The sequence below is a fragment of the Tachyglossus aculeatus genome, chromosome 2 (genome assembly GCF_015852505.1).
Source record: "Tachyglossus aculeatus isolate mTacAcu1 chromosome 2, mTacAcu1.pri, whole genome shotgun sequence".
Lineage (NCBI taxonomy): Eukaryota > Metazoa > Chordata > Mammalia > Monotremata > Tachyglossidae > Tachyglossus > Tachyglossus aculeatus.
The window spans coordinates 12443642-12457101 of NC_052067.1; positions in this window are offsets into that span (position 1 = coordinate 12443642).

The following is a 13460-nucleotide window of genomic DNA, read 5'->3' on the forward strand; positions in this document are numbered from 1 at the left end:
AGGCTGATTGGTAAGAAATCAGAAAGGAACATTTACATATATTTTTCAGGTGTGTGGCCTGTATAGTTAACTCTTTAGGCCAACAGAGCTGTGTTTGTATTATATCTTGGAATTACAACTATTCTGCAAACATTTGTTAAGCAACAAAAAATTCTTAGTTTGTACAGCTAGCTATATATGCTATCATATATAGCAGGGTGGCTCAGTGGGAAGAGCCCGGGCTTTGGAGTCAGAGGTCATGGGTTCAAATCCCGGCTCCTCCACTTGTCAGCTGTGGGACTTTGGACAAGTCACTTCTCTGGGCCTCAGTTCCCTCATCTGGAAAATGGGGATGAACACTGTGAGCCCCATGTGGGACCACCTCATCACCTTGTAACCTCCCCAGCGCTTAGAACAGTGCTTTGCACATAGTAAGCGCTTAATAAATGCCATCATTATTATTATTATTTTTAGGAGAGTGAACCCCATGCGGGGACAGGGACTGTGTCCAACCCGATTTTCTTGTATTCACCCCAGGGTTTAGTAAAGAGTCTGGCATATAGTAAGCACTTAATAAATTCCACAATTATTAAGTCTGTCAAATTGTTCTCTTCCTAGCACTTGGTACAGTGCTCTGCACACAGTAAGTGATCAATAAATATCACTCATTGATTGACTGATAGAGTGTTGGCTTTCAGAGTTTCTCCGTAACTCTAAGGTGACCTCTGCTCCACTCCCCCCACCCCCACATCATTCCCTACTGTGCCTCAGTTTTTTTCTCTGTAATTTGGTGAGATTAGTCACTATCCCTGGAGAAATAGTACTGCATACCTGGAATAACTTTCGTGGGGAAGCAATTGGTGCTTTTGATACCTCACAGGAGAAATGCTGGTGAATTCTGTTGAGGGAACTTCCAATGATCTTTAGCTGATATTCTTTTTATACTTTCAGTAATTTACGGTGGCTCCAGCCAGGTAACAATTTAAGTGACACAATTGCTCGTAAAAAGAAGCAATCACTGGTGCTTATTGAGGGCTTATTATGTGCAGAGCACTGTACTAAGTGCCTGGGAGAGTACAATACAATTAACTGACATGTTCCCTGCCCATAAGGAGCTTACATTACAGTCTGGGGGGGAGACAGAAGCAAGTGCCTTCCAAGTCTTAAGGTTTGAAGGGCTCAAACTGAGGAGGAATGTTGCAAATAGTTCCTGTGCAGTGATGAAACGTCATGCTTATTTTTCAAGGTGAAATGTGTAGCCACTTTGGGGTGAGGGAGGGAGAGGAATGGCTGTTGGCCAACTGTAAAAATTGCATGTGAATTTGATTAGAATAATTTGAATTCCATAGTGACCTCACTCTCCAGAGACAACTTGAGCCTGAGAAAATAGTAAGGGTAGGTTCCTCATCCTTAGGCTTTGTTACTGAGATTCAGAAAAGTCCTTAACTGCTGAATTATGGACAGAACTTTCCACATACCACAGTGGTTCAGCAGATGAAGTTTCTCAGTGGTGAAATATTGTCTCTAGATTGTCCGCTTAAACCTCGATCTGGGGAGGAATAGCAGCAGAATCTGAACTGCTTAGAATTCTGTACATTACAGTTCTGCGCAGGAAGACACAAAGCATTAAAAGTACATTACGGTTTTGTTTATCCTTCCAAATAGCAGATATAAAACAGCTGCATTTTAAACAAATTTGAATTTCAATTCAAATCATTCACTGGGTCTCACATCTGTCTCCTCTACGGTTTTGCAGAGCTTTCATTCGGACACAGGACGAAACGTGATAAGATGACTTCAGTCTAAAAAGATTGCAGGTCAATTTTTTGTCACAGTTCAACAGTTTAGACTGCCAAAGATATGTGAGACTAAAATATAATAAGGATGCTAAGTTCATGAGCTTCTATATAAATCTATCAATGGTATTTATTGCCTGTTTATTTTCTTAATAATGCTGAGCCCCCTCCTCCCAGACTGAGCCCCCTTCTTCCTCTCGCCATCCCCATCCCACCCGCCCTACCTCCTTCCCCTCCCCACAGCACCTGTATATATGCTTGTACAGATTTATTACTCTATATATTTTACTTGTACATATTTACTATTCTATTTATTTTTTGTTGTTAATATGTTTTGTTTTGTTGTCTGTCTCCCCCTTCTAGACTGTGAGCCCGTTGTTGGGTAGGGACCGTCTCTATATGTTGCCAACTTTTACTTCCCAAGCACTTAGTACAGTGCTCTGCACACAGTAAGCGCTCAATAAATACGATTGAATGAATCAATGAATGAATGGTATATGACAAGTGTTCCTACTATATATCAAGCATTGTACTAAGTGCTGGGGTAGATACAAGATAATCAGGTTAGACACAGTCCCTGTCCCAATTGGAGCTCGCCGTCTAAGTAGGAAAGAGAACAGCTATTGAAGTACCACTTTACAGATGAGGGAACTGAGGCACAGAGAAGTCGAGAGACTTATTCTAGGTAGCACAGCAGGCAAGTTTCCGAGCCGGGATCAGAAGCCGGGTCTTCTTACTCCCAGGCCCAGTTTCTTTCCATTATGCCATTCGGCTTTCCTAATTTCTTAGTTTCTGTTAGTTTGTATAAAACCTTCAGGTTTTACTAATAAAAGAAATCTGTAAATCTAATAAGAATAAAGGGTATGTGCAGCAAGCCTTAGGTATTCCAAGACTTTTCAGTACCTGCAGACCAGTGCTATTGCTGTAACACACTACTGTACATTCCTTTTGAAATATTTTTGAAGACATTCTAAATCTCATTGTTTCAACCCTGACATGCTACTTATTCATTCAATCATATTTACTGAGCACTTACTCTGTGCAGAGCACTGTACTAAGCACTTGGGGCTAGAGAAGCAGCGTGGCTCAGTGGAAAGAGCACGGGCTTTGGAGTAAGAGGTCATGGGTTCAAATACTGGCTCCTCCAATTGTCAGCTATGTGACTTTGGGCAAGTCACTAAACTTCTCTGTGCCTCAGTTACCTCATCTGTAAAATGGGGATTAAGACTGTAAGCCCCCTGTGGGACAGCCTGATCACCTTGTAAGCTCCCCAGTGCTTAGGACAGTGCTTTGCACATAGTAAGTGCTTAATAAATGCTATCATTATTATTACATCAAGAAAAGATACATTCCCTGCCCACAAGTTTATTCTACTTAGTGCTCCCTCTCCCCATTCAGCTATTCCCTCCAAAGATTTAGAGGCGCTCTACTTAAACTCATTTCCATTGTTTCAGGACCACTTTTGGGGGGAAACTTTAGAATTCATAGTCACAATGAGAGTTTTAATCAATCAATCCGTCAATGGCACTTACTGAGCATTTACTGCGTGCAGGGCACTGTAGCAGCTGCCAGGAAATGTAACATACAACAGAGTTGGTAAATTTGATTCCTGCCCACAAGGAGCTTACAGTCTGCAGAGGGAGAGATACACTAAGGTTAGGGATAGAGAAAATAGTAGAGCATAAGAATATCCATGTCAGTATTTTGGGGTTGGGCTGAGTACCGAGGTACTTAAGGGTTCAAACACTCCCTGACCCCCTAAACCCACTGAGTCGACCAGAATCTAAATCACAGATAGAAACTGCCTTTTCAAAACCCACTGAGTCTTTCTAATCCACAAGGAGGAAAAGAAAATGCCTGCAATTTCATAATGCCTCTATGACATCAGCTAATTTTTCCTATATCTAGCTTGTTTTCTTTTCAGAGAAGATACAGTCTTCCCCCGGTTTTCAGGAACTGATTATAGTGTTTGTGGATTACACATTCCTTCTGGCTTATCTTTCTTCTTCTGTCTACCTGTCTTTTGGCATTTTTAAATCTGAAACTCCAATAGCACAGTTAGGCAGAGTTCAGGGGGTTTGCACTGGGCCTAGGGGTCCCCAAGCCTTTTGGACTGGAAGCCACCAGAAATAGCACAGGCTTGGGAGTCAGAGATTGTGGGTTCTAATCCCGGCTCCGCCATTTGTCAGCTGTGTGACTTTGAGAAAGTCACTTAACTTCTCTGTGTCTCAGTTACCCCATCTGTAAAATGGGCTTTAAGACTGTGAGCCCCATGTGGGACAACCTAATTACCTGATTACCCCAGCACTTAGAACAGTGCTTGGCACACAGTAAGCGCTTAACAAATACCATTACTATTATTTATCATTATCCACTGCCTGGATCCATTTTGAATATTTTAGTGGCATCTTTCCTCCTGCAGGACAGTTAGATGACACTTTTAAAACAAATACTTTGACTTGCTATGATGTCTTAATCCTATTTTGCACTCACAACGTCCCTGTGAGTTAGAGAGGGACCGGTGTTTCCACACCTTAGACTGTGAACCCCCTGTACCTATCCTAATGCTTAGTGCAGTACTTGGCACATAGCGCTTTACAAGTGCCATTATCATTATTACGATGACTATTGTTATTGTTATTACCAGGATGAAGGGTAAGAGAAAGGAAGAAAAATACACCTAAATCCAGTTGGGTTGAATTACCAGCATTTGCTGATAGGGGTGAAAACTGGAACAAAAAGCTGACAGACAATTTGCACGTTACCCGTGGGATTCATTTTTCCACATCTCTCACTTTTTTTCCACTTTTCTCTCCCGTTTCTCCCCCCCTTTCTTTCTCACTTTCCATTATAAAAGTAGATTAAAGACTATTTTTCAATGTGAGAAAGCATCCAGCAAGCAAAATGAATCCAAACTTAATTTTCCAAAACCTTTCCGGGACAGTTAGAGCTTTGCCAAATCTCTGATGGAAAGAAAATATCTTTCAACACAGACAGACTTTACTGGAAGAGGGATGGACTCTAGTAATTGATGACCTAAAACTGGAAGTTGTAATCTTGTTTTTCCACCGATTTACAGAGCTCACCTCAAAAGTTTTCTAGATAAACCAAATGGTTCCTAACTGCCAAAATGGAGACTATTGGAATAATTCCTCCGTGAATAATTTTTTTCTATCCATTGCCATAATTCCCAGAGGCAAGTCATTTAACCTCTGTCTTGGACTCTCCATCTGGAGACTTTAACATCATCTTATTGTTTAACTTCTTAAGGGAACCCTGGTGAGGGTGTTGAACTTCTCTAGTGATGGTTCTTCAGATTTGAAGATCGAGTTTCACATGCAAACCCGAACAACATAATGTTGTTTTTATCCCAAAGGAGTTTACAAATGTAACTGGAACAGAATCACGAAGTTCACTTTGTTCTCCTTTGGAACCCAGCTGCTTGAGGAGGTCATAGAGGAATAAGACACCATACAGAAACGCAGCACGAAATGGTGAACACCTTATCTGACTGAACTGTAATACATCGGTTTCACCAAAATTAAGCTGGGTCACGCCTGCCCCAGGGATCACAATTAATACAGCTTTTCTCCTCCTGGTTTATTTTAACTCACATGTACATATTTACTATTCTATTTATTTTATTTTGTTAATATATTTTGTTTTGTTGTCTGTCTCCCATTTCTAGACTGTGAGACCGTTGTTGGGTAGGGACCGTCTTTATTTGTTGCCAACTGGTACGTCCCAAGCGCTTAGTACACAGTACCAAGCACTCTGCACACAGTAAGCACTCAATAAATATGATTGAATGAATGAATGAATGAATGAATCCAGCCTCAACAAATATCTAAGGGCCCTATACTTCTTCCCTCTTGAGGTGTGTATACATGGTATGTGTGTGTATGTGAAATCTAGTATTCTTATACCTACTTAAACATTTGCCTGCTGAATGGCCTTGGGCAGATCATTCAACTTCTTTGTGCCTCCATTTTCTCATTTGTAAAATGGGGATTAAATGCCTATTCTGTCTCCTCCTTTGGACTGTGAGCCTCCTCTGGGAGAGGTACTGACTGATCTGATTGCATTGTATCTAATTCTATCGTACTACGTGCTTAGCACATGGCAAGTACTTAACAAATCCCGCAACTATTATTGTAATTGCTCTTAGTATCATCATCATCATCATTATCATTATTATCATCATCCCATGGCTTTTTAGGAACCAGATCAATCAAGATTTGCATGTACGCCTACAGAGACTCTCTCTCTCTCCTTATCCGGCTTCATCACCCAATAAAAGAGGACTGATTTGAGTCTTGGGTCTGAGAAGGAAAAATAAGAATGATATTAGGGCTATTTTGGGATCCTGATGGAAAGTGCATGCCCCAGCAAAGCCAAAGAAGAAGGACACTGGGTGTTGCAGTACGGTGTGCAGGAGACAAGAAATGAAGCAGGCATGTGGATTTCCCAACCGGGTTTGGGACGGGCCATGTGTATTCACTCATTCGTATTTATTAAGTGCTTACTGTGAGCACAGTACTGTGCTAAGCATAGGGAGGGAATTAGTGTGGCTCAGTGAAAAGAGCACGGCCTTTGGAATCAGAGGTCAGGGGTACAAATCCTGGCTCCGCCAATTGTCAGCTTTGTGACTTTGGGCAAGGCACTTAAAGTTCTCCGTGCCTCAGTTCCCTCATCTGTAAAATGGGGATTAAGATTGTGAGCCTCCCGTGGGACAACCTGATCACCTTGTAACCTCCCCTGCACTTAGAACAGTGCTTTGCACATAGTAAGCACTTAATAAATGCCATTATTATTATTATTATTATTACTAAGTGCTTGGGAAAGTACCGCAATAAACAGACACATTCCCTGCCCATTATGAACTCACAGTTTGGAGGCGGGGGGCAGACTAGAGCAGGTGCTATTATTATTATTATCGTTATTATTATTATGGTATGTGCTCACCCAACATGGGGAGGTTTCCACTGAAAGGGCTGTTCATTAAGAGGCCGGGACTTTCCTCTCCCTTGAGGCACAAAGAGGTAGCGGATTGCTTAAGGTCACATACATCCTCTCTACTAAACCATCACACCAACATTTGAAAACTATCTTTAAAGCTTTTCATCCATGAGCCTCTCCATAAGAAACAGCGTGGCTTAGTGGAAAGAGCTTGGGCCTGAGAGTCGGAGGACCTGGGTTCACCACTTGTCTACTGCACGACCTTGGGCAAGTCACTTCACCTGGCTGTGCTTCAGTTCCTTCATTTGCAAAATGGGGATTCAGTACCTGTTCTCCCTCCGACTTAGACTGTGAGCCCCCTGTGGGACCTGATTATCTTGTATCTACCCCAGTGCTTGGTGCAAAGGAAGCGCCTAACAGATACCACCATTATTACTGTATGTGCTCATCTCCAATGGCCCTACTCTAATCCCGACTCTGCCACTTGTCTGCTGTGTGACCTTGGGCAAGTCACTTCTCTGTGCCTCAGTTCCCTCATCTGTAAAATGGGGATCATCATCATCATCATCAATCGTATTTATTGAGTGCTTACTGTGTGCAGAGCACTGTACTAAGCGCTTGGGAAGTACAAGTTGGCAACACGTAGAGACAGTCCCTACCCAACAGTGGGCTCACAGTCTAAAAGGGGGAGACAGAGAACAAAACCAAACATATTAACAAAATAAAATAAATAGAATAGATATGTACAAGTAAAATAAATAAATAAATAAATAGAGTAATAAATATGTACAAACATATATACATATATACAGGTGCTGTGGGGAAGGGAAGGAGGTAAGATGGGGGGAGGAGGTAAGATGGGGGGAAGATGGGGATGAAGACTGTGAGCCCCATGTGGGACAACCTGATTACTTGTATCTACCCCAGCGCTTAGAACAGTGCTTGGCACATTGTAAGCCCTTAATAGGATGGCCGAGCGGTCTAAGGCGCTGCGTTCAGGTCGCAGTCTCCCCTGGAGACAGATGTTGGGTTTTTTTTTTTCTCTTCTAGACTGTGAGCCCACCGTTGGGTAGGGACTGTCTCTATATGTTGCCAACTTGTACTTCCCAAGCGCTTAGTACAGTGCTCTGCACACAGTAAGCACTCAATAAATACATACGATTGATTAACAAATACTACCATTATTATTACAAGCCAAAGAGAACGAGGCAGAGTGGGATGGGGAGACGGGCTGCCCCTTACCCTTCTTCGCCGGACAGCTGGAGAGGGGTCACCTTGGGTCAGCCAGAGACTTGATTCCCCGAGTTCCCCCCACCCCTCGGGAACCCACCCCCGGGACCCCAAGGCTCGTTCCTTTCAGGGTGAGAGCCCCCTCCCTTGCATTCCCCCCTGCTCGCCACTGTTGTGAGCGCCTTCTCCCCAGCATCTCCCCCACTGTTGTGAGCGCCCCCTTTCCTTGCATCCCCCGCAACCCACTGTTGTGAACGCCCCATCCCTTGCTTCCTTGCTGTGTGACCTTGGGCAAGTTACTTCACTTCTCTAGGCCTCAGTTACCTCATCTAGAAAATGGGGATTAAGACTGAGCGTTGGACAACTCGGCTCTGCTACTTGTCTGCAGTATGATCGTGGGCAAACCACTTAACTTCTCTGTGCCTCAGTTACCTCATCCGTATAATGGGGATAAAGACTGTGAGCCCCACGTTGGACAACCCAATTACCTTGTATTTACCCCAGCACTTAGAACAGTGCTTGCCACATAGTAAGTACTTAACAAATACCATTATTATCATTATTATTATTAGGCTGTATCTGCCCCAGCACTTAGAACAGTGCTTGGCACATAGTAAGTGCTTAACAAATACCATTATCATTATTATTATTATTACCTTGTATCCGACCCAGCACTTAGAACAGTGCTTGGCACATAGTAAGCGCTTAACAAATACAATTATAATTACCTTGTATCTATCCCAGCGCTTAGAACATTGCTTGGCATATAGTAAGCGCTTAACAAATACCATTATTATTATTACCTTGTATCTGCCCCAGCACTTAGAACAGTGCTTGACACACAGTAAGCGCTTAACAAATACCATTATTATTACCTTGTATCTACCCCAGCGCTTAGAACATTGCTTGACATATAGTAAGTGCTTAACAAATACCATTATTATCATTATTATTATTACCTCGTATCTGCCCTAGTACTTCAAACAGTGCTTGGCACATAGTAAGTGCTTAACAAATACCATCATTATTATCCCCCCCCCACACCACCACCGGGGTGATTGACCCCTCCCCAACATCTCCCCCCTTCCCCACCCCCCACCGTTGGGAGTGCCCCCTCCCTTGCATTCATTCATTCAATCATATATATTGAGCACTTACTGAGTGCAGAGCACTGTACTAAGTGCTTGGGAAGTACAAATTGGCAACATATAGAGATGGTCCCTAGCCAACAACAGGCTCACAGTCTAGAAGGGGGAGGCAGACAACAAAACAAAACATGTGGACAGGTGTCAAGTTGTCAGAAAAAATAGAATTAAAGCTAAATGCACATCATGAACAAAATAAATGGAATAGTAAATATGTACAAGTAAAATAAACAGAGTAATAGATCTGTACAAACATATATACAGGTGCTGTGGGGAGGGGAAGGAGGCAGGGTGGGGAGCGATGGGGAGGAGGAGAGGAAAAAAGGGGTTCAGTCTGGGAAGGCCTCTTGAAGGAGGTGAGTTCTCAGTAGGGCTTTGAAGGGAGGAAGAGAGCTAGCTTGGCGGATGTGTAAAAATATGGAACGCTTCACGAATTGCATCCCCCCAGTTCCCCCGGGCCACTGTCTCCCGAGTCTGTGAGGGTCTGGGAGGGGATCGGAGGTCTCTCTGTCTGTCTCTGTCTCTGTGTCTGTCTCTGTCTCTGTGCAGCCCCACACAAGGCACCTCAGCAGACGCTGAGCGCCGGAGGGCAATAATGATGACATTTATTAAGCACTCACTATGTGCCAAGCACTGTTCTAAACGCTGGATACTGATGGTATTTGTTAAGCGCTTACTACGTGCCAAGCACTGTTCTAAGCGCTGGGGTAGAGACAAAGTAATCAGGTTGTCCCAAGTGGGGCTCACAGTCTTAATCCACATTTTACAGATGAGGTAACTGAGGCACAGAGAAATTGTGACGCACAAAGTCACAGGGCAGACAGGTGGCGGAGCCAGGATTAGAACCCACGACCTCTGACTCCAAAGCCCGGGCGCTTTCCACTGAGCCATGCTGCCTCTCTACTTGCAGCTACAGCAGCCAAGCCAGGCCAGTGGGTCTGTCTGCACCGTGGGGCGGGGGGCGACGGATGGACGGACAGCGGGAAAACAATAATAATTTTGGTATTTGTTAAGCGCTTACTATGTGCCAAGCACTGTTCTAAGCGCTGGGGAAGATACAAGTTAATTGGATTGTCCCACGTGGAGCTCACAGTCTTCATCCCCATTTTCCAAATCAGGTAACTGAGGCCCAGGGAAGTGAAGTCACCTCCCCAAAGTCACACAGCTGACAAGTGGTGGAGCCGGAATTAGAACCCACGACCTCTGTCTCCCAAGCCCGGGCTCTTTCCACTAAGCCATGCTGCTTCTCTAAGAAGCATGAACGGACGGACAGCGGGATGAACGGACGGAGGGATGGACAGAGGGAGGGAGGGAGAAGAGGTCGCGCTCCAGCTGCCCCTTGGGGCACAGCCGTCTCCCAGCCGAGTGGGCTGGGGGCTGGGAAAGGGCTGGGAAGAGGCTGGGAAGGGGGCTGGAGGGGGGCTGGGAGGGGGATGGGAAGGGGGCTGGGAGGGAGTTGAGTGAGGGACTGGGAGAGGGGCTGGGAGAGGGGCTGGAAGGGGGGCTGGGTGGAGGGCTGCGTGGAGGGCTAGGTGGGGGTCTGGGGAGAGCCTGGGAGGGGGCTGGGAGGGGCTGGGAAGGGGGCTGGAGGGGGGCTGGAAGGAGTCCTGGTAAAGGGCTAGGAAGGGGATGGGAAGGGGACTGGAGAGTGAGGGGCTGGAAGAGGGGCTGGGAGGGGGGCTGAGTGAGGGCTAGGTGGGGGGGGCTGGGAGGAGGCTTGGAGAGGTCTGGGAGGGGAGTTGGGAGGGGGGCTGAGAGGGGGGGCTGGGAAGTGGCTGGGGGGCTCGGCGGCCCCTCCGACCCAAGGCAGTGACGAGGAACGACCCGAGTGGACAAAAGAGAAGAAGAAAGGTTGGTGAGCAAACAGACAGAGAGGGGCTTTAGGAGGCCGAGCCCGCTGCCACCGCCGCCGCCACCGCTGACTTCATGCTCCACTAATGTCCCGCCCACGACACCCGCGACCGCCCCCCTCCCTCTGCCGCCGCCGTCCTTCCTCCACCCTCCTCCTCCGCCTCGTTCTCTTCCCTCCTCCTTCTGATCCTCCTAACCCTCCTCCCTCCTCTCCTCCCCCCTCTCCTCCTCTTTCTCCTCCTCCTCCTCCTCCTTCTCCTCCCCCTCGCCCCTCCTCCTCCTTTTTCTCCTCCTGCTCCTTTCATTCATTCACTCCTTCAATCGTATTTATTGAGCGCTTACGGCGTGCGGACCACTGCACTAAGCGCCTGGAAAGTACAATACAGCCATAAAGAGAGATCATCCCTGCTCCCAACGGGCTCACAGTCTAGAGGAGATCCTCCTCCTCCTCCCGGCCCTCCTCCTCCTCCTTCTGGCCCTCCTCCTCCTCCTCCTCCCGGTCCTCCTAATCCCCCTCCCTCTTCCTCCACCCTCCCCCGTCCTCCTCCTCCTCCTCCTCCGCTTTTTTCTCCTTCTCCTTCTCCTCCCCCTTCTCCTCCGTCCGCTCCTTTCATTCATTCATTCACTCATCCAATCGTATTTATTGAGCGCTTACTGCGTGCAGACCACTGCACTAAGCGCTTGGAAAGTGAAATACAGCAATAAAGAGAGATCATCCCTGCCCCCAACGGGCTCACAGCCTAAAGGAGATCCTCCTCCTCCTCCTCCTTCTGGCCCTCCTCCTAATCCTCCTCGTCCTCCTCCTCCTCCATCTGGCCCTCCTCCTCCTCCTAATCCTCCTCGTCCTCGTCCTCCTCCTTCTGGCCCTCCTCCTCCTCCTCCTTCCCCTCCTCCTCCCGGTCCTCCTAATCCTCCTCCCTCTTCCTCCATCCTCCACCCCCGTCCTCCTCCTCCTCCTCTTTTTTCTCTTCCTCCTCCTCCTTCTCCTCCTCCCGGTCCTCCTAATCCTCCTCCCTCTTCCTCCATCCCCCACCCCATCCTCCTTCTCCTCTCCTCCTTCTTCTCTTTTCTCCTCCTCCTCCTCCCCCTCCTCCTCCTGATCCTCCTAATCCTCCTCCCTCTTCCTCCATCCTCCACCCCCGTCCTCCTCCTCCTCCTCCTCCTGCTCCTGCTCCATTCATTCACTCATTCACTCCTTTAATCGTATTTATTGATCGCTTACTTTGTGCAGACCACTGCACTAAGCGCTTGGAAAGTGAAATACAGCAATAAAGAGAGATCATCCCTGCCCCCCAACGGGCTCACAGTCTAGAGGAGGTCCTCCCTCTCCTGGCCCTCCTTCTCCTCCTCCTCTTGCTCCTCCTGCTCCTCCCCCTCCTCCTGCTCCTCCTCCCCCTCCTGCTCCTCCCCCTCCTCCTGCTCCTCCTCCTCCTCCTGCAGAAGCGTGGAACCTGCTCCGGTCTCCTAGCAACCACCATCTGGGCGGCTCCATGTGGCCCGGAGGCCCCTGGAGTCCCCTCCCCCAGCCCCCCCAGGGCCGGTCCTGCGGGCCCGGGGCCCGGGGGAGGCCCCTACGGGGTGGCCCGGACCGGACCGGACCGGACCGGGAGAACCGGACCGGGAGAATCGGACCGGATCGGGAGGAGAGAGGAGGGGCAGGGCGGGGAGCCCAGCTCCAGTCGGCGCTGCTCCAGCCGGCCCTTTTTTCATTCCATCGTATTTACTGAGCGCTTACTCTGTGCGGAGCACCGGGCTAAGCGCCTCCGCATCCCTCGGCTCCCTCCCTCCGACCCTCGTCCATCCTGGCGCAGCGTGGCTCAGTGGAAAGAGCCCGGGCTTTGGAGTCAGAGGTCATGGGTTCGAATCCCGGCTCCGCCAATTGTCAGCTGCGAGACTTTGGGCAAGTCACTTCACTTCTCTGGGCCTCGGTTACCTCATCTGTAAAATGGGGATTAAGATTGTGAGCCCCCCGTGGAACAACCTGATCACCTGGTAACCTCCCCAGCGCTTAGAACAGTGCTTTGCACATAGTAAGCGCTTAATAAATGTCATTATTATTATTAGAACAGTGCCCAGCGCTTAGAACAGTGCCAGTGCTTAGAACAGTGCTTCGCACATAGTAAGCGTTTAATAAATGCCATTATTATTATTAGAACAGTGCCCGGCGCTTAGAACAGTGCCAGCACTTAGAACAGTGCTTCGCACATAGTAGGCGTTTAATAAATGCCATTATTATTAGAACAGTGCCCAGCGCTTAGAACAGTGCCAGCGCTTAGAACAGTGCTTAGCACATAGTAAGCGTTTAACAAATACCATCATCATCCCTCCATTCATTCATTCATTCATTTCTTCAATCGTATTTATTGAGCGCTTAACGTATAGAGACGGTCCCTACCCAACAGTGAAGCAGCGTGAACAGTGAACAGTGAAGCAGAGAGAAGCAGCGTGGCTCATTGGAAAGAGCCCGAGCTTTGGAGTCAGAGGTCATGGGTTCAAATCC